We start from the raw sequence: 20,883 nt of genomic DNA, 5'->3' as shown, positions 1-20,883 counted from the left end.
TGCCTGTTGGGTGCCAAGATCCGCCACATAACACAAGCACTCAGGTCACTCCAGAACAAGTACAAATATGACTCTGTCATTGTCCATGTTGGTGTGAATAACCTGAGCCATACCTCCCTGGACTACATGAAAAGAGACATGGAAGAGCTCTCTGATCACGTAGCCCAGGCCGGTATGACCCTGACCCTGAGTAGCATCCTGCCCTCACCAAGAATGATACCACGGTATAAATAAAAAATTATCATTTTCAACAATTGGCTAAGCTTCTGGTGTCATTCAAAGGGGATCCAGTGTCTGTCAGCCTGGAATGACATGCTCAACAAGCCACGCTGCTTCACTAGAGATGGCTTGCACCTATCACCCTTAGGCTTTCAAATACTGGCCAAGGCTCTTGCCACCCCTATAGTGCCTTTTTAGGCAATGCTCAAATGACAAACCCACTGCTGTAAATAGCACAAGTAACAAAAAAATGAGGGTAATGCTACTCAATGCCAGAAGTCTAAACCTCAAAATGCATGCACTTGAGGCACTCCTCAGTGTGGAGAAAAATCGATATATGTGCAGTAACGGAAACCTGGTTTAAGGCTCCAGAGAGCACTCCAGCACTACCAGGCTACAACTCATACCATATATTTCAGCCACAAAACCCGGACCGAAATACAAAAGTCAGGGGCGTATCCATATTCATCAAGGATACCCACACCTCCAGGTTAGTGGCACAGCACGATGTTTCAGAGATCATCCACGTGCAACTATGGGCAGAACTGCAATTCAAATTGTAGCTTCCTACAGATCACCCACCAAGTCCCAGGACCCCCATTCCGCATTTCTGGAAACACTGGGAAATATAAAGGTCCTAAAAATCATCCCGATATTGGGTGATTTCAATTACCCAAACATTAACTGGGAGAACTATTCAAGTACTAACTTCCTTGCCCAACATTTCTTAGAATTTATAAACTCAAACGCCCTGGATCAACTGGTCAACACCCCCACTAGAGGTGACAACATAATGGACCTGGTCATCACCAACATGGGTGACTGGTGTTCCACACCGGAGGTCAACCCCTCGCTGGTTAGATCTGACCATAAAGTAATCACTCTGGATATCCACATTCCGTCTCCACCCCCGGTCAAAGAAACCACCATGAAAAACGTTTCAAAAGCAAACTTCACGTTACTTAAGACCATGGTGGAAAGTTTCAAATCCCACATGCTAAAAGATAACGCTGCCCAAGCTGCAAAATCCTTTACTAATGCACTCTACAGACACCTACAAGAATGCATGGATCGTGCTATCCCAAGCAAAACCAAGACTCACTCCTCCAAGAAAAGGAAACCGGTCTGGTGGACCCCTGCCATAAACAAGCTATACAATAGAAGTAGGAAACTAGTATAGAAAAGAGTAAAATCCCAAGAGGGGAAGACATCCCTGATCAGTATCAGCAAGAAACTACAATCCCTCATAAAATCATCCAAGGCTAACTTTGAAAGTAAATTGCCAAGGACTCCAAAGATAACCACAAGTCATTCTTTAGCTATGTCAAGAATCTAAGTGGCAATTCCCAGATCTGCTCGGAGTTAGTGCAGAATGGCACAAAATACACTGAACTGACCAATATCGTCAACATCCTTGCAGACAGGTTCAGTGCAAACTTCACCCCCTCTCACCCCCAAAAGGGCCCATAGCCATACCAGAAGAATGTAGTGCCCCTGAAATCACAGACAGTCAGGTTAAAACAGCCCTATCCAAAGCCAAAAACACAGCATCAATGGGACTGGATGGTGTCCCAGGCTGCATCCTGCATGAGCTAACCCCTCACCTAAATACACTGTTCAAACTCAGCCTCTCCACAGGCTACATGCCCATAGAGTGGCACACAGCAATGGTTATTCTGCTCCACAAAGGTGGAGCCACAACAGACCCCAGGAACTATCGTCCTATAAGCCTGACTAGCTTGGTCTGCAAGGCTATGGAGTGCCTCATTATGGATCTCATTAACAGAGACATTGGGAACCTCCAAACACTGAACTCTACCCAGTTTGGCTTTGTTAAGGGCAGATCATGCCTCCTAAACTTGGTGGACTTTTTTGAGACAGTTACCAAGGCTATAGATGAGGGAAAGGTGGTCCACACAACCTACCTAGACCTCGCAAAGGGCTTCAACACCATTCCCCATTCTGGTATTATAGACAAGCTCACCAGCCTGAACATAAACCCTTACATCACAAGATGGGTTGCCAACTGGTTCATGACAAATCTCACATGGTAAGAGTTGCAGGAGCTAAGTCTGACTCTAAACTGGTTACAAGTGGCATTACCTAGGGCTCAGTCCTAGGACCACTCTTGTTCGGCATATACTTCTCAGAGGTACAGGTAAGCACAGGAGGACTATGGCTGACCAAGATCACAGACGACTGCAAACTAGGGGTTATAATTGACTCTCCGGCTGACACAGACATCCTCCAAAAGGTTCTCACTGAGACAGATACCTGGTGTCAAAGCCATGGCCTCAAGCTAAATGCCAAAAAGTGCATAGTCATCCCCTTTGGAAAAAACAAAGTACCCACAAATTACTACATAGTTGGTAGCCCCCTAAATATGGAAGATGAAATAAGGGATCTGGGGACCCAAGTAGATAGTAATCTCTCCTTTGATAATGACATTGCCAAAGTGGTTAGAAAATCCTTCTATGTGGCCCACCTAATCACAAAAGGGTTTGTATCCAGATCAAAAGAGGTCATTGTGCCCCTCTACGTATCACTCATCAGACCCATCATAGAGTACAACGCCCCATTTAGGATGTACCTTACAGACACCTGCAACAGCTGGAAAGACCACAGAAGTACCTCACCAAGAGGATCACTGGCCTCAGACAGATGCCCTACGCAGCTCAACTGAAGAAACTCCAGTTGTACTCAGTTGCATACTGCCTACTCAGAGGTGATCTCTGACTGACATACAAGGCCATGTCCAACCCAGAATTGATGAACATGTTCCACCTAAAGAAAACCATATCCCCTCGAGCCACATGCTCTAGGGATGTAAACCTCATCACAACAATAAATAGGACGTGCTGGAGGGATAGATTCCTGTCCCAGAGACTTCCCATGCTCTGGAACAAGATTCCAATCTACATTAGGCAGAGCTCCTCACTAACACTCTTCAAGAGAAACCTTGCCGAGTGGATAGGAAACAGGAAGTTTACCCAGGGATCACTTCAGTGGCTCTGCTGGACAGAGGCACAGGGAACTAATCTAAGGGGGCGGCAAAAGCCAACACATTCCGGCTAGGCTTATAAATGTCTTTGGGCAGATAGCCTAGTACCTACCTATGAACCTATTGTAACATATTTGAAATGAGTGCCAAGCCAATGTGTTGTTCAATTATCACCCCTAGACTTTTCAAAAACAACTGTTGTTGGATGTCAAGGAGGGATAAGCTGAGACATTTTTTAGAAAAATATTTAACAGTCTTATGTTTATTTCTAAGAATAACTTTCAAGTTAACAGTCCTTGCTTGAGAGCATGCATTTCCTCTGCCATGTCTACCATCAAAATCGGAGCAAAAATCAGTCTTTTTTTTAACTACACTTTAACTTAATACCTTTTGTACAAGTTAATAATATGATAGGGCTGACTTACCGATGTTTTTTGTTCTTTTGTTGAGTCACATAATGCAGCATGCTACTGTATCCAAATACCTCACCTGTAGAATGTATTTACTATTTCTGAGCACCTCTATACTGTCTCTTTTTTTTTGTTTTGTTTTTGTTTTCCTGGTTCTGCCATTGATAGTCAGAGGTCAATTATAGATGATTCTTTCAAAATATTTATTGAGGAAGTGGTGAAGAGAGATGGGTAAAAAAATCCTGTCTTTTTCTTTGGTATTGGTATTATAATGGTGGTTTTTTTTTCTTGTGAAAAGGGCATAAAGAAGGATAAAGCTTTTTTACTGTTTAATAAAATATGACAACTATACCATGACTGCATTGGTTAGGTAGAGACTAATGACGTTGTTTAACTTCTTTTAAACAGGTAGTTGGAAATGATAAAAGATTGGGTGAGGGAGAGTAGGGATGTAAGAAAGGGAAATGGGTGAAAAAGTGGTTAATTCAGTTTTGTAGTCTTCTGCAGAGAAGACTAAAAAGAGAGACAGGTCTAAATTCTGTAAAGAGTATTAATTATTTTTTGGCAAGATTTATTTATTTATTTATTTTTTAGGATTAGAGAATAAGTGAACATATCCTTTGTAATAAAACATGGACATTTTTCATAATTGCTTTTTTTCACTGACTTCTAAGATAAATGTAAATTAATTTTGAAGAAGGCCTGAGCTGGTAATAGCAAAGGAAGATATTGCAGATCCTGTAGCCCTTAGAAAAAAAAGTGTGAGCTTCATCTGTCTCCAAGATAAATACCTCTTTTCTATAAAACATCATCTCAAATGCTCCCCAAAAATTTGTGACATATGTCATGGAGTTTTCAGAAGAGCAAAAACACAACAAAATGTCTGTTGATTTTCTGTTGACTTTCACTGTATCTACCTATAAATTATATCAATTTAGAAATATTAGCAGCAACAATGAAAATTCCTGTGTTCCTCATGGAACCATGATCTTATTAATAGTGGGTCTTAAACAAGTAACATTTTAAAATAAAAATAAACTGTCTACATTGGGTCAGGTATTAACAACATCATGATGGTAGCTTAGCAGTAAAAGCTTTTGCTAAACAGAACCATAGTTTTAGATTCAGTCCTGACTTCTGATTACTTTTTACATGGACATTGCATGTTTTTCTATGTCAAAGGTTTCTCTGAATACTTATGTTTCATTCTACTTTCCATAAGCATAGTTGGTCGGCAGCTTTAAAATATATATCATGTTTACATTTTCCCCTGTGCCTGAAATGGGTGGTTTATTTAAGACCCACTAAGATCATGGTTCCATGAGGAACACAGTAATTTTCATTGTTGTTGCTAATATTTCTAAATTGATATAATTTATAGGGAGATACAGTGAGAGTCAACAGAAAATCAAAATACATTTTATTGTGTTTTCGCTCTTCAGAAAACTCCATGACATATGTCACAATTTTTGGGCAATCATTTGAGATGGTGTTTTATAGAAAAGAGGCATTTATCTTGGAGACTTGCCTTTGCTTGGATCTTGGCTTATTAGCAGCACTACAAAAGAACTGCCTGCTCACACCCTTGTTCACCCTCTCCCCCTTCCCTGTTTATTACGTTAAGCCAATCCCAAAGTTAATAAATATTAACTGTGGCAGGCACCATTTTTAAAACTACAGCCACCCTGCTACAGGCCCCATGAAGAACTGAGTGTATCTCCAGGAAGTGTTTTACAACTGTATATGCTTATTTATGTTGAATTGTGTTACACACACATCTAATATGATTTATGCTTTATTACTGGAGGTTACTATGGCATGCTAGTATTGGGTTTGTCTCCACCAAGTTGTTTTTAGTATAACAGTATGTACTATCTGCATAGTTGCACCTTGTTAACTAATATTGTTCTTGTATATGTGTTGTGCATAGACAGCTCAGGGTTCCTATCAGCTGACCAAAGACGCAGGTTAGTGCATACGACTTGGTCGAGCTGTAAATGCCGAAACGGCAAAATATCGAAGCGGCATGTAAGCAAATTGGCTTGGCCGCTTCGGTAGTTTGCCATTTTCGGCACTGTAGTGCAGTCTCAGAGTTGGTATATTTAAGTAGGGGGCGTGTGTGGGGCACAGGCCCCCACATCGGAGGGTGTGGGGAGCAAAGCCCCCCACTTAATATCATGTATTACTTTTTTTTTTTTTTTGGAACAGTGATTTTTTTCCCTTGGAAAAAAATCACTGTTCTGACAGTTCAGTTTTGTAAGCTTTCACTTACATGGGGTCAATTAATCACCGTTCGCTAACCTAACTGTTCGGTGATCTAATATAGACCTGACAGCTCATACTGGTGTCTAATTATTTCTATATAATTGTGGTGTTAGTAGTGGATATAATCACATTAGTGACCCAGGACAAAGTGCTGCTCGCTATATTTTTATCTGTGACTGCATACCTGTCAGCTGAGGTCCCTTCTCACTGATGTGCTTTTCCAATAGGCTCAGTATCTGCATATACTAGTAGTTGATTCAAGACATATTTTCCTGTATGCAGTAGCTATTTGCTCAGTTTGTTTTGTAATCTTTATAATATATCTTTACCATCTCAAAGTGCTTACTCCTCTCTGTACTCTTCTTTTCTAGACCTGACACCACGCTGTTGTACCACCTTTATTTTTTATCCTACCAGTGGATACATTGTTATAAGAAAAGCGCAGTCCGGGTCTGAACTGTCTGCAAACACAAACAGCTAAAGTTAACTTTGAGTATGTGTCTACCTGTTTGGGCTAATATTTATTATCCCCTGGAGAGCACTCTGCTTTGGCTTGTAAGCAGCCCCCCCCCCCACTCACACTTATCTTCCATTTTTCTTTTATTCCCTTCTGTTAGCAAATAGTATCCATAACTTTTCAAATATTGTGTGTTTGTTAATTTAAACTGAGACCACAGTAGCTTACTGATACAAGGTTATCCTGTTCTTCCACCTGAGAAATGGTTAAGAAATAACTTACAGCTTCAGAGCAGTCCTTGGTCAATTCTGATTGTTTCCTAAACACAAACTTGTCTTTGCTTAGATCTTGGCTTATACCGCTCTATTCCCCTCGCTGCCCTCATATCCCACCTGCCCCCCCAATACCTGTAATTTAAACATGACCCAGAGTTCAAACCACCAAATCTACTTAAGTAGTTATAACTAACCCCTCCCATTACAAATCACTACCTATCTACAATACATTTACACTCACACACAGTAGCAACTACCCAATAGAAACATACACAGTAAACACCCCAAACATCTCATACATAACTTCTAACATTGAATATGTGACATTATAATCCACCCCTCCTACACCAAAACTTCCTAACACATTAACATAAACTATCCATATTACCTTCTCAGGTACCTAAACCCATACTTTAAATTTTACTAATATCTACTTAATCCCAAACTCACTCCCCATTATATCTTGAATAGTCATCATGTCTACCAAACCTCTTTCACTTCTAACTCAAATACTACTACTTATTGCCATATCTTAACTAACCTATCTCACCCAACCTCTCAGTGCAAATCACCCACCCCCGTTTCATACAACTAACCCAATCTCCATGATGCACACATATTCCTCAACTTGCATATCACCCAGTCTACCCCTTCAATAATAGTATGCTCTTCACCTACAAACTCTTACCTAACCCCAAAAACCTTACTCACATCTATATTAGCCACATCCCCATAAAGCTTACATCCCATAGATTACATAGCAAGGAACTCAAATACCTCTCCTGCCATCTCATCTCTATCCTTCTCTCTGGTGACATTCACCCAAACCCTGGCCCTTCTCCCCCACACATTTCAACCTCCCAATCCCATCCTCTTCCCACAACTGGTAAACCCCTCCGTTTCTCAGCTCTAAATGCTCAGAGCATATGCAACAAAATTCCTAACCTCCATGCCTGGCTTCTCCATAACCAACCTGATATTCTGGCCATCTCAGAAACCTGTCTCAAACCCCATATAAAAGACTCTGAACTAACACCACCTAACTACTCCATAATTAGGAAAGATAAAACACATAAAAAATGGGGAGGGGGGGGTCGCTCTCCTCTACTCAACATCCCACTTAGTTACCCCCTGTACCAAACCTATTCCCAAATCTGGCAAGGCAGAACTAATTTGAGGTCTACTTCATATAAACAAATAAACTTATATGCCTATTCTCCCTTTATATCCCTCCTGGAGACAATATCGCAGCCCTTGAAGATATTCTGTCCTGGTTCTCTAACAACATCAAAACTGAAACTATAATCCTGGGTGATGTTAATATTCACTGGTCAACAATTCAATCTCCTACAAACTCGCTTAATATAAACTTGTACAACTTCACTCAGCTTATTAACTCAACAACTATGCCTTCCAAGAACTTCCTTATTGGAAGCACCCTGGACTGGATTCTAGTTTCTCATCCACATTACATATCTGATAGTGGCACTCTGCCAGACCCATCAAGCAACCACTTCCCCACTTTTGCCCACCATCTTCCCTCCTCCATACAACTAACTCATACTTACACCTTCACTCGCTGTCTAAAAAACTTTAATCCTAGCACATTCTCAAATGCACTAAAAAAATGAACTGGAACCCACTAAAAATCCTTCCCTTAGAAAATGATGTTACCTACTTTAACTCATCTTTCCTCAACTTGCTTGACTCCTTTACCCCTCTGAAAACAAAAAATGCATAAGTAGTAATCTGTACCTTGGCTAACCAAAAATACCTTACTAGCCATGCGATTCCGGGATAAATCCTGGAAATGCTACTCCAAAAATAAAACTATCAGCACTCTTAATGAGTTTAAAACTCTTCATAACAAAGTAAAAAAACGCATTATCTCAGACCTCAAAGCCTACTTCTCTACACTCCAAACCAACCATAACACCAATCCAAAAAAATTCTGCCATATAATCTCCTCCCTTCTCAACCCTGGCAAAAATTATAACCCCTGGATTGATCCAGATGCCTCTGACTTGGACTTGGCCACCCAATTTAACACTTTTTTTATCGATTCCATAAGTAAACTTACATCATCCTTTACTTCCCATTTGGCTTCCCCACCCTTATTTCCACCTATCCCTTCCTCCCCTAGCATCTTCTGCTCCCAACCTCCTCCTTTCTCCTTCAACCCCATCCCTACAGCCACAATAAAAAAACTTCTACTAACATTGAAACCCGGCTCCAATGCCCCTGATGATATACCCTCATATTTATTAAAAGTTGCCGGAGAAGGGCATAGCTCTTCCCATCTGCATTCTTATAAATTGATCTATTGCTGAATGTCAAGTTTCCCAGCTCTGGAAAAAGGCCTTTATTATTCCACTCCATAAAGGTGGCAATAACAGTAATATCACAAACTTTCGACCTCTTGCTATCATATCCCCCATTTCTACACTTCTCGAAAAATGCATCCATCTACAACTTCTACCTTACCTCATAAACAACCAACTTCTAACTCCTACTCAACTTGGTTTCAGACCCAGTCACAGCACTACCACAGCTCTCCTCTCCTTCCTAGAAACCATTAATAAGGCCCGTGACACTGGCCACATCGTGTCCACTCTCCTCCTTGACCTCTCTAAGGCATTCAACACTATCTATCATAACCTTTTTTTCACTAAACTCTCCAAACTAAATCTATCCCACTCCTCTATTAACTGGTTTACCAGTTACCTCTCAAACAGGCAACAAGCAGTCAGATGGAAAAAAAGCCCCCTCCCCTTTTTCTCAATACTCCCACAGGTGTCCCTTCAGGGTTAAATTTTAGGCCAACTTCTATTCAATATATTCATAAATGATTTCTACCAAGCCATCCCAAATGCCAACCTTGTCCAATATGCCGATGATTCAACAATAATCTGCTCTGCCTCTTCTATACCCACCCTAGTTAAATTAACCCAAGATGCCTTCTCCTCTACTGAGCAAGGGATGATGGACAACCATCTAGCGCTCAATGCTATTAAAACTAAACTCGTGATATGTACTGCTTCCAAAACCACCACCCTAGATAAAACCTTGTTCTCAGTCACCAGACAAAAATAATACTCCTCTTGAAATAGTCTCTAATGCTAAACTACTAGGAGCCCTGATCGATGACCAGCTAAAGTCTGATAATCATCTACAAGTAAATATAAAAAACAAACACACAAAAAATAGGCATGCTTTACCGCCCCAACCATTACATCTCTCCCTCCACTAGGCTCACCCTCGCCACACTTACCTTATCCTATCCCTCCTATATGGTGCCTCTATCCTTACTAACCTGCAATCATCCCCTCAAGACTAAACTCTCCTCTTGCTATAATAAAATAACAAAATTTGCAACCGGCTATAGATCTACATCCCATCACTGTACTGCTCTACACCAACTGAATTGGCTTGCGCAGTCCAATTAACTCATCTATATTCAACTTGTCCAAGCAGACAAACTTATTTTCACCCCTCTCTCTATCCCTCTCTTGCTACCACCTTTAAAATGCACCAACCAAATAGACTTTTGAGATCTAATTCCCAAAATCTAACTGAACTGCATAAACCTGCCTGTCCACCAGGCAAACATCTACTGTCCTTCTCTCTAGCACGCCACTGAATTCCCTCCCACCTCTCATCTGCATCACCAGCAGCCTCTCTTCATTCAAAACCTTACTTCACACACACCTAACTTCACTATGGGAATGCTCTTGCTCCCACTCCACACAATCTCCCTACATTATAGCTATTCTCTATAAGCTATAATTCACAATAGCCTCCCATTGTTTTGTACACCTAATATACTCTAGGAATTAGCATAACTCCTAGAATGGTACAATTCAGTAGCCTAGAAATTAACTGCATGAATTAGCATAACTGTTAAAACATTTAGACTGTTATTGCATTGTGCTAATATGTTAAACTGTTAAAAACGTTTGACTGTAAATATTGCTCTTATTGCATTGTAGTAATATGTGCACTCTACTATGTGGTTTTCTATTTGTTTAATTTTGCTTCATTTGTGCACATTACATTTCTCTAATAACTTATTCTTATGTTAAATCTGTAATTTTCTGGAATTTTTCTCCCCAGGACTCCATTGAAAATGGGCTCATCGTGGCCCAATGGACTATCCTGGCAGACAAACTATAAATAAATAAATAAAAAGTCTGAGAAGTATTACTTCACTTAGCTAATTAACAAATGCATAAAACAGTTCTGTGACACTCAAAGATAAAGCCCTGACTGTGACTATCAATTCGTGGTTCAGTAAGGGGTCTCTGCATGGGAATACTTAACTCGGGTTGATGGAAATGAGGGAGTAAGAAGACAGGGCCAACCCTGTCATGCTTGAATGATGGAAACCACTATTACTAGTATCACAATGAGATGCTACAGGGCTGGAGGTAGGAATATAAACTATAAATACTTCCTCTCCCTGCTCACTGCTAGAGAAGGTTCCAAGTAGCTCACACTTAAATGTGAGTGATCCTGGTCTGGGAAGGTGAAATTAGACCCTTGGGTCACAGAAAGAAAGAAATAAATATGTTCTTTGAATTATAGCTTGTACAAAGGGGTTTACCTTTATATTACTGAGAATGACAACTATGAATGCACTATTATGCGACTTTAAACGTCGACCATCACCAAAGTTCAAAAATCAAAATCTGGAAAAACAGATTTGATGATTTTCGAACTACAAATTACACTACACATCGTTATGCAGGGGGAAAGCCCCCCTGCACTCCCCATGTGGGGGTGTTGTGCCCCTCACGCCCCCCCCCTTCTTTAATATACTAACTCCGGGATCGCAGTACAGTGAGGGAAAGGGTTCATTTCCTGATCCCCGCTATAGTGCGATCGGGTCTATATTAGAACATCGAAGTTTCAAAACTTTGAATGTTCTAATATTGAACCCTATTCAGTGAAAGCTGAAAATATTGAAGCAACAGAAAAACTAATCTTTTCCTAGGGAAAGAATTTGGTTGTTCATTTCTGCTGCTTCGGTATTTTCAGCGCTGTGGTGGAAGGTTACGGGTCGGGTTCAGGTAAGTGTACGATTGAGTGCGGGTTAGGTTAGTTAGGGTTAAGGTGCAGGTTAGGTATGTGTGCGATTGTGTGGACGTGAGGGTTAGGGTGGGTTAGGGTTAGGGCGCGGGTTAGGTATGTGTGCAGTTGTGTGGATGTTGAGGGTTAGGGCGGGGTAGGTGAGTTAGGGTTAGGGCTCGGGTGAGGTGAGTGTGCGATAGTGACGGACCTTAGGGTTAGGGTTTGGGTTAAGGTAAGTGGATAGTTAGTGGTGTGTGTATAGTTTAGTGTAGGGTTAGGTGTAAAATTTTAGGTATATGTGTGTGGATTGCTGTTTGTTTGGTGTGCTTGTGTTGTGTATATGTGTTTTGGAACAGCAAATTTTTTCCCTAGGAAAAAATTAATTGTTCTGTATGTTCGATGTTTTCAGCTTTCGCTGAATAGGGTTTGATATTAGAGCATTCGAAGTTTTGAAATGTTGATGTTTTAATATAGACCCAGTGTGCACCTGAAATGCCAAATCTGCAGTGAGCGAATACCAATGTGCATTTTTTTTCGGCATTCTGTGACCTTCTTGGGATTGCATATCGGTAATATAAAGGTAAACTGTAAAAAAGATAGGATGGGTATAAGATATATTACTATGGCACAGTGACCAAAGTCTTTTCATGGCTGCTTGAATGACAGACATTTTTGGTGATTGGAAAAGGGCTGATGGTCATCAGGCATGACAAGAAAAAGCATATAAACTAAATAAAAGACAGATTTTTAAGTGCATGTATCAGGGATAATCAAAATATATTTTGAACATTTCAAGACATATCAACCACGTGTTTACAGTCCAATAGGTTAGGAAATGTAATTAGTAACACACCTGAACTTCTATATACTAAACATCATTCAGAGACAAAAAAATGAGTCTGATAACCTTGTCCTTACCCTGCACATTTCATGTTGGAAAAAATAAAAGTAAATCAGAACCTGCTACCAAGCATGCTAACCTACTGATGACACTTCATTCTGCAGGATCTTGGTGAATTATCTCCTAAAACTTATGTAACAAGATATGAGTTATCTTGATGCTTCCAACAAAGGATCATATTTTAGTACCTCATACTAAATTATTTGCACAATAAAATTCACAGATCTTAAGCCCAGAAAGATGACAAATGCTAAAACAATTTAGAAGGCCTTCATCACATAACCGATATGGACAGACTGAAGGCACTGTCACTGTACTCTGTATCATACAGACTGCTTAGAGACAACTTGTGCCTGGCCTACAGAGCAGTCTTGGACCCTGCCTTAATAGAACTGCTGCACATCTGCAAATCCAATGGGACAAGACTCACTCACTCTGGAGACATTAACCTAGCCTGCAGCATAAACAGGACTTGCTGGAGAGACAGATATGTTCATTGCCTTACCCAGATGTAAAATGCACCATAGTACTTTTTAGAAAGGTGCAGGATGCAGCTGAACATTACCATTAAAGTCTGTTTCCCACTGGTCGCATGAGAAGTGAGGGCGCAATAGGAAGGAAAGCAACGTGTGTAATAATATTGTCGTGTGTACGATGAAAACAAAAATGTGTTTCGACCATTGTTTGCACATGCATGTTAAATGAAAACAGATGTCATCTGCCTAAGGAATCAGCATGACCATCACCAACTAGCCCAAGGCTAATAAACATGACCGACTTACCTTTCATGTTCTGTAAAGTCACTATTAAATGTGCTGAACAGTAAGATAAAACAGAATACGAATGATTGTTTTGTTTTTCTTCTGATTTCTAAGTGTTAGGACTAGTGAATCTTAGATTTTTAGCTGTAATAGTTTTTGCCTTTGGTTGATGCTTTGTCATATATTATATAGATTTTCATTTTGGGTTTATTTATTTTTCTGTTAAATGCAACTTATGTTCAGTAAGGTGAACTATTGTTTGCCTGGTAGGGTCCCCTTTCTAGGTTTGACTGTAGATTATTTCCATAATCATTAAACATCATGTTTACTTTTTTTTCCCTTGTTAATTTATATGCAGAGTCAGTTTCTTTTCTGCGATTAGTCAGGGATAAGTGGATTTAGTTAAATTGCTTAGTGTTTTAATGAGTATAGTTGCAGAACAAAGTCCTTATCTTTTGTCTGCCTAGCAGATGTAAACTCTGTAAGAGCAATACGTTCAATAACAGTGCAATTGAATGCCTAATATTATTACTTTATTTTCTCCTTGACAGATTTAAACTTTCATTTCTACCTACTGAAATAACACTCAGCGCATAATAAGCAGGTTGAAATATGTTCTAATATTCCAGTCACTTGTGGTACATAATTAAGAGAAGTACAGAATCACATTTTATGTGAGCTTTCACAATATTAATTGCAATTATGATTAACTGGGCTCTTAAGCTTATGCCTGGAATTCCTTATTTTTTAAATATTATTTAAAAATATCACATAACACGGTATATTAATCTATGTGATAATACTGTTAAGAGTTGTTGCTGTGATACTGATATCTTTCTAGTTTCTCTCATTTTCCTTAACTGATTATGTAAGCACATCTTTTTGTAGTAAAAACAATTTTAATATCATTGACATATTTCACCTTTTACTCCCCCAAACAGTCCATCCTATCATTTACCAAACAAATGTTATTGTAATTGTTTCATTAAGCGAAACACTTACTGCACACAAATCTCATGATTTTTAATGGCTAATCTGAAGTATGATGCCTAATCCTGCAAAAATAGCACTTCAAAAAGCAAATAGCAAGACTAGAGATTCACAGTTGCAAAACGTGCTGTTACATATTTTATAGTTAATGCCAGGACTGCTGTATATCACACTAAGGGGAATACCATAGATCCAGCCTTAAAATGCATTCTGTTATACTGGAAGTGCAGTTTCTCCTGTTATGACAACTGAAATTCCAATTCAAGGAATTTCAACAGTTGCCCCTTCCTAAAATAGTATACACATAATCATTTTTTGGGAACTAGATTTATACCACAATTTGAATGATTGCACCAGCTATATTTCAATTTGCTCACTGCCAACTTTGAGAAGTATACTCTTAACCTCACTGCAGTACAGCTACCCCCAAACTTTCCACACAGATTTCAACCAACATTAACATTCATACTAGCACATTAAACATGGCCTCCTAGTGCAAGCTTGAGCTTGAACCTGATCTTAGCCAGCCAGCTTGATCTTTTAAGGTCCTCTGAAGAATAAATTTGAGACCCACTGGACCTAATCTGAGATTCTCAACTTCTCTGGCTGTGTATGGCTTTCTTTATCTGTAAAGAGAGATAAAAGTACATTTAAGTGATAGCAGAGGAAGAAAGGCTATCTTATTTGACCTTTAACTGTATTTAATAATCAACAAACCCTCCATGCCTAACTTTCTTCTTAGCAGTTCTCAATTTGTCTCATGCCTACTTGAGTACCTCTGTGGACTTCTCTCCATCTATCTCTCTTTAGTGCAGTGCATGGTTCTACAACCCCTTGTTTGAAAGTAGCATTTCACAGACCCAGAGAGTACTTCATCCTTACAATCTCATGATATTGTGCACTCAAATCATGTTTATTTTTTGAATAATTGATTGATTGATTAATTCATTCATTTACTGAAGTAGGAAACTCATTAGAAATTACCAACTGCAGTCTAAGCCCTGATTGCATGGAACAAATATATGATCTACCTAGAGGGAATGGTTCAGATTTAAGCAGTTTAGGCATATACGTAGTACTTACAGAATTCAAAAGAAAGTTGTGCCGTGGTAGACATGGGCAAGTATAAAAAAGGAAGGGCAAGCACAATATATGAGGATCGAGGGTAACTAAAATGAAAACCAAGCCAGATAGGGATCCAAATAAGGATCCAGAGAGTATGTACGGAGGGGGAAGAAGTACAGCTATATGAAGAGGAATGGAAAGGAGTCTGGGATGGGGTATAGCAGTTGGAAAAGTGGTCAAGACTGAAAGATCAACAGATTAGAAATAGTATTTAATGCCCAAATGGTTATATAAAGAAGATGGAAAGCAAAATTCAAACTAGTAGAGATGTGAAAGTGAGGAAGCAGGCTTAAAACACATATTTTTGGATTAAGTAGCAGAAGGGAGGTGGGTAAACTTTACCAGAGATCTTAATGGAAATTTTTCCAGACAGTAAGAACTGGCCTGGAAGGTTTGCTTAATGAATAGAGCCTAAGAATAAATGAACAAATAAAAAGATGTGGAGAGTTAGTTGGACTTCAGCCAGTCTTATAAAAATGATTCAGTACATGATACCTCTTTTGACTTGCACAGTTATATTTAGATACAAATGAGACATGTCTTAATGTCAGTTAAAGATATGGGGCCTCCTAACAGAATACCTTTAGAATGGAGCAATAATGTTTATTATTATGGATATCAACTGTAGAAACACTGATGACAATAACAATGATGTTTAATGTGCTAGTGAGTGGGCTGTGTAAATGCTGGAAATAATATACATAGTTTTGATATGAAGTCTGGGATGTTCAATGTTATAGGTTCATAAGTCCATAGGTGTTTGCTAGGCTAATGACCACAAGGACCTTTTTAACCCTAGCCATGCATCCCAAATCTCTGACAAGTTCTGATCCCCTTGATAAGTGTAAGCATTGGCCTGGAAGATGAACCATTTACAGGTTACCTGTTTGCATCAGCGACATAGGTGCCAAACCAGGGATGAATTTCTGATTTCCCATCCAATTGTCCAATTTACACTTGAATTGGGTTAGGGAGGAACTCTGTTTCACATGGATGGGGAGCCTGTTCCATAGATGGGGTAGTCTCTGGGATACATACCTATCTCTCCAGAAAGTCCTATTTATTTCACAGGCAAGGTGCAAGTCTTTAGAATGGGTAATTCTTGTATGGTCTGCTTTGTGGATATGCAGAAGTTCCATCAGAGTGGGATCTGACAATGCTTTGTATGTCAGGCATAGATCTCCCCTCAAAAGCCTGTAGGAGACAGAATGCAGGGATAGGGCCTTGAGGCGGTCTGCATAGGACATATTACTTACTCCCTATATTCTTTTAGTGAGGAACCTCTGTAGATGTTCCACTGGTTGGATATGCCTGGTTAGTTACATACCAAAGGGGGCATTGTACTCAATGATAGGTCTGATGAATGCCAAATTCAGTGTAACAATGACTTCCTTGGACTTAGATGCCATACCTTTGTTTATAAGTTGTGCAGCATAGAATGATTTTCTCACCACTGTAGACACATGATAATCAAAGGCTAGATTACTATCTATGTGTGTCCCTAACTCCCTGACTACTGGGTCAACTCTAAGGGGTATGTTGTCAATATGATAGTTATCAGGGATGGATAACTTCTCATTATGTGTTTTATGTGTCCCCGTTATATGCGTTTATGCCTGTTACTTGGATTTATTGTTTGAAACTTAATAAATATTTAATTAAAAGAAGAATAAAAATAATAGCCAATAGTGAATACCTGTACAGAGACAACAGCATTATTGGAAAACAACTGTCATTAAAAACATTATGAATAATTGGAAAATGACATGGCATTATATAACATATTTGCAAAATGAATTGGTGTAACACTAAATAGATTAAACAAATAAAATAATATACTGTGTTGAATTATGGTAACAATACTACATACATATTTTCCTGGAAAAGGTATCTCACACGTTACTGTGAAGTTAGAGTAGAGAGGTATTGCATAGACTGAGCTTGCAGATATTTTGGTTAGGTGACAAGCCCTGTAGTGTGATGCTTATATCTGTTTTGTTTAATCAGAAGTTGTTTGATTTATCATCTACATTTGATATAAATGGGCATTTCTACAATCTATGATGGAAGGGATTGCCAATATTTAAGTACAAGTACAGAGGACCCATGATCAGAGCAAAGGAACATAGCTGTGGGGGACTAGAGAGATGCAGCTGTGTTTTCTGGGATTTGGTAAGAAGACCTCAGGCCCCTGAAGTATCTGGTCTTGTCCTATAATATCTACCCCACATACCAGCAGGAATATTGCTTCTGGTGTCTATCTCCCTGAGGAACCCCAACATTCCGCTGCTCTCTTCCTTTGATGCGAGCGATCTATTCAGGTGAGTTCAGTACCTGAAGAATCTTTTCCTGCTCTGACACCATTAGGTGTACTGCCAGCTGATGCTAATCCCAAATTAAATTTGGTCTAGTCTTGCTCTGCATATCTTAAGATATCTGCAGATTTGCTGTGTTGCTCCCATCACCACTCTCATTAGCTATTAAACAAACTTATGATCTGCACGTATGGAAAAAGGCTGTAATTACCTCCTTACATAGTGGGTGACCACTCCTGTACAGTCAGTAACCTCACTCTATCGCACTTGCATCCTCCTTATCCAAATATTGGAGAAATGCATTAATGTGCATTTCCTGAAAGTAAATTTATCTCTGTCTCCCAATGTGGATTTACTCAGGGTATAACGACCCTGTCTTGGTTGATATGGCTGAGACTCTCTAAATTCTGACAGCAGGGTCAGGTCAGTAATCTGTGATCTTTTGAAGGAATTTTTCATGCTCACCATCATCTCTTCTTAAGCCTTTGCTAAATCTGTGGCCACTCTCAAATATCTAGCTAGTGATTTTTCATCTCCTTTAGAGAAAAGAAGAAAGGATGCAAGCTGCCAGCTACAAGTTTTTTTTCTCTCCAACACCAGTCCCTTTATTTGTCATTCAGGGCTTGCTGCTTAGTTCATTAATCTGCACTGTGTATGTCACCATCATGGCATTACACTGTGCTGATATCAGATTTGCACAATAGGTAGATAACCTTACGCTTCTGCATTTTGATATATATATATATATATATATATATATATATATATATATAAATATATATTGATAGAGAGACATGGAAACTGCAGAGTCACTATGACTTGGCTTGGAAATGGTTGACTGGTGATTGTTTTATTTTCAGGCAATGGGATGTACCATAACCCCCAGTGTAAAGTGCTGTATATGTTATTACTGCCCATATTAAAAAGTCTGACTAAACAGTCTGAACAGTGGTGCCAAACAATAATGATGTGATTGTGTTTCTGTGGCCCCTCTCCCCATAAGCAATTTATAGAAATTGGTTACTTCACAGCCTTTCACCTCCCATAATTTAGCAGATCGTGTTAGAGTGTTAGATCAGATCTGCAAACTGGAAGTGAGGCAATAATATTCTTAAAACAGCATAATTAGCAGTAAAATTATAATTATTAATATTAAGTAACTGAAGTAATCTTGTAAATATTATACATTATAATCAACTTACAATTTGCATTAACTTATCCTCAAGAACCTACCATTTCCTTTGCACATAACACTTTAAAGACAATATAATAAAATAAATGTAATAAGATAAGTTTGAATAGTATTTTACTGTTATTAGTAAAAAAATAAATGCATGACAAAACAATATAAAATGTGTGAAAAAAGAATAATGTTTATGACATACATTGTAGATGAGATTTGGAAACTGGCATAATTATTTCAGGATGAACAGAAAAATGATTTCAAACTGAAATTAAAATGTTCCTTGGTTATGTGTACATTCACATGAAAACATGGTAGAAATCATAAGAAAAAAACGTTGATTTAAAAAATTTTAATACCTCTGTTCATATTTACACAAGTATCCTCCTCTTAATACCTCCAAAAAATCACTGCCCATTCCATGCCCACAACTGCAGAAACGTCAGTGGTGTGTCTTAATACAAACAATCACAACTGACTTTGGTGTCTCTGTGTCAGTGTTCAGGGTCTATTCTGCTTTCTTCAAGAAGGCACACTCAGCGATAGGATCTATTGCATACTTCATGGACAGCATTATCGATGTTGCTTCTGTTATTCATACTCAGCCTCACAACTGATGAGCTAAATTATGGCTGCATATTAAGTCAGTGTGTCATCTTACACCATATGTGCATGCTCTATGTGGACAAAACCCTTATGAGAATCTTTGCTATCTGTCCACACTCAGTATATGTCATCGCTGAAGCATCCTGCGAGAATCATGACGCTCCTTTGCTCCTCTTTCCCATAACATGGAAATGACATTTAATAGAACTGATGTGTCTCTTTGCCTCCCCTTTCAAGAAAGCATGACAGTATTGCTATGAGGGAACTAAACTGACTGGAATATAACAGACACTGTCTTATATTGTAGCATAGCATTGCTTTCAGTCATCTTCCCTTCATTAAATATCCATCCTTCAACACCATTTTGAAATGATATTCTCCTGAGCATTGCTCTTTAATTCTAAATTCATACAAATCACTACTAATTCTAGTATCTGTGGCAAAGCTGTATTCTCTCCTCTGCTTTTAGAGTTGTGGCTTAACCTTTCTAGTATGATCAGGTCTACTGAAAGTAAACATGTATTCAAGCATACCTTTACTGCTCATTTAAACACAATTCCATTAAGGTGCCATGTAACCCATTCATATAAACTGATCAGGTTTAATTGACAGGTCCTCCTAGCTAAGAACCTGTATTGATTGTTTTTCTGGATATTATTATGCCATTAAAAAGGCAACCTGGCTGTTCCTCAAAATTCAGAATATGGGTTTCCCTCTCATTGTCATTAGACTTAAAGGCTTGTAGATCCAAAGATGTTCTCCTTTCCACCATCATGTAAAAGGACAGCATACTTGTTGTATTCTAGTCTTTAAAAATTTCTGCACTAGTCAGTGATCTGTGTCAGGAGGTCTGCCAGTACACTGGACAGATTCAGGAAGATGCAGAAAGCATTAAATTGAAGCCATTTATTTCTTCCCTTAGAGAAGCCAGTTCCCTCTTCATCTCCTCTGATGTCCATCCTCTGCTCTACTGTCTCTGCTGTATCTTTCTCCTAGCATGGCACATGCTCTCCCTTTCTTTCATGAGGACTGAAGTACTTTCTCATTACCTCTGTGACTCCCTATTATCTCTGCCCTCCCTACACCACTATCATTCTTGCTTAGCCATAGTACTTCTGTACCTCTTTTCCTAATGTCTGCGATATACCTAAAATAGCATTTGTTCCTCTATATTTTTACCAATTCTATCAGCTCTCTTTCAACTTTTGGCCTTGCTGCCTTCACTTTTTTGTTGCCCTTCTGCTTGCTTCTTTTTACTGCACTTCCTTCTCCTCACACCTTCCCTTCTATGTATTCTATACCCAG

The sequence above is a fragment of the Protopterus annectens genome, chromosome 14.part0 (assembly GCF_019279795.1).
Source record: "Protopterus annectens isolate FY-2018-M chromosome 14.part0, PAN1.0, whole genome shotgun sequence".
Taxonomy (NCBI): Eukaryota; Metazoa; Chordata; order Ceratodontiformes; family Protopteridae; genus Protopterus; species Protopterus annectens.
The sequence above is the reverse complement of the archived record's forward strand: the minus strand, read 5'-3'. Positions refer to the sequence as shown.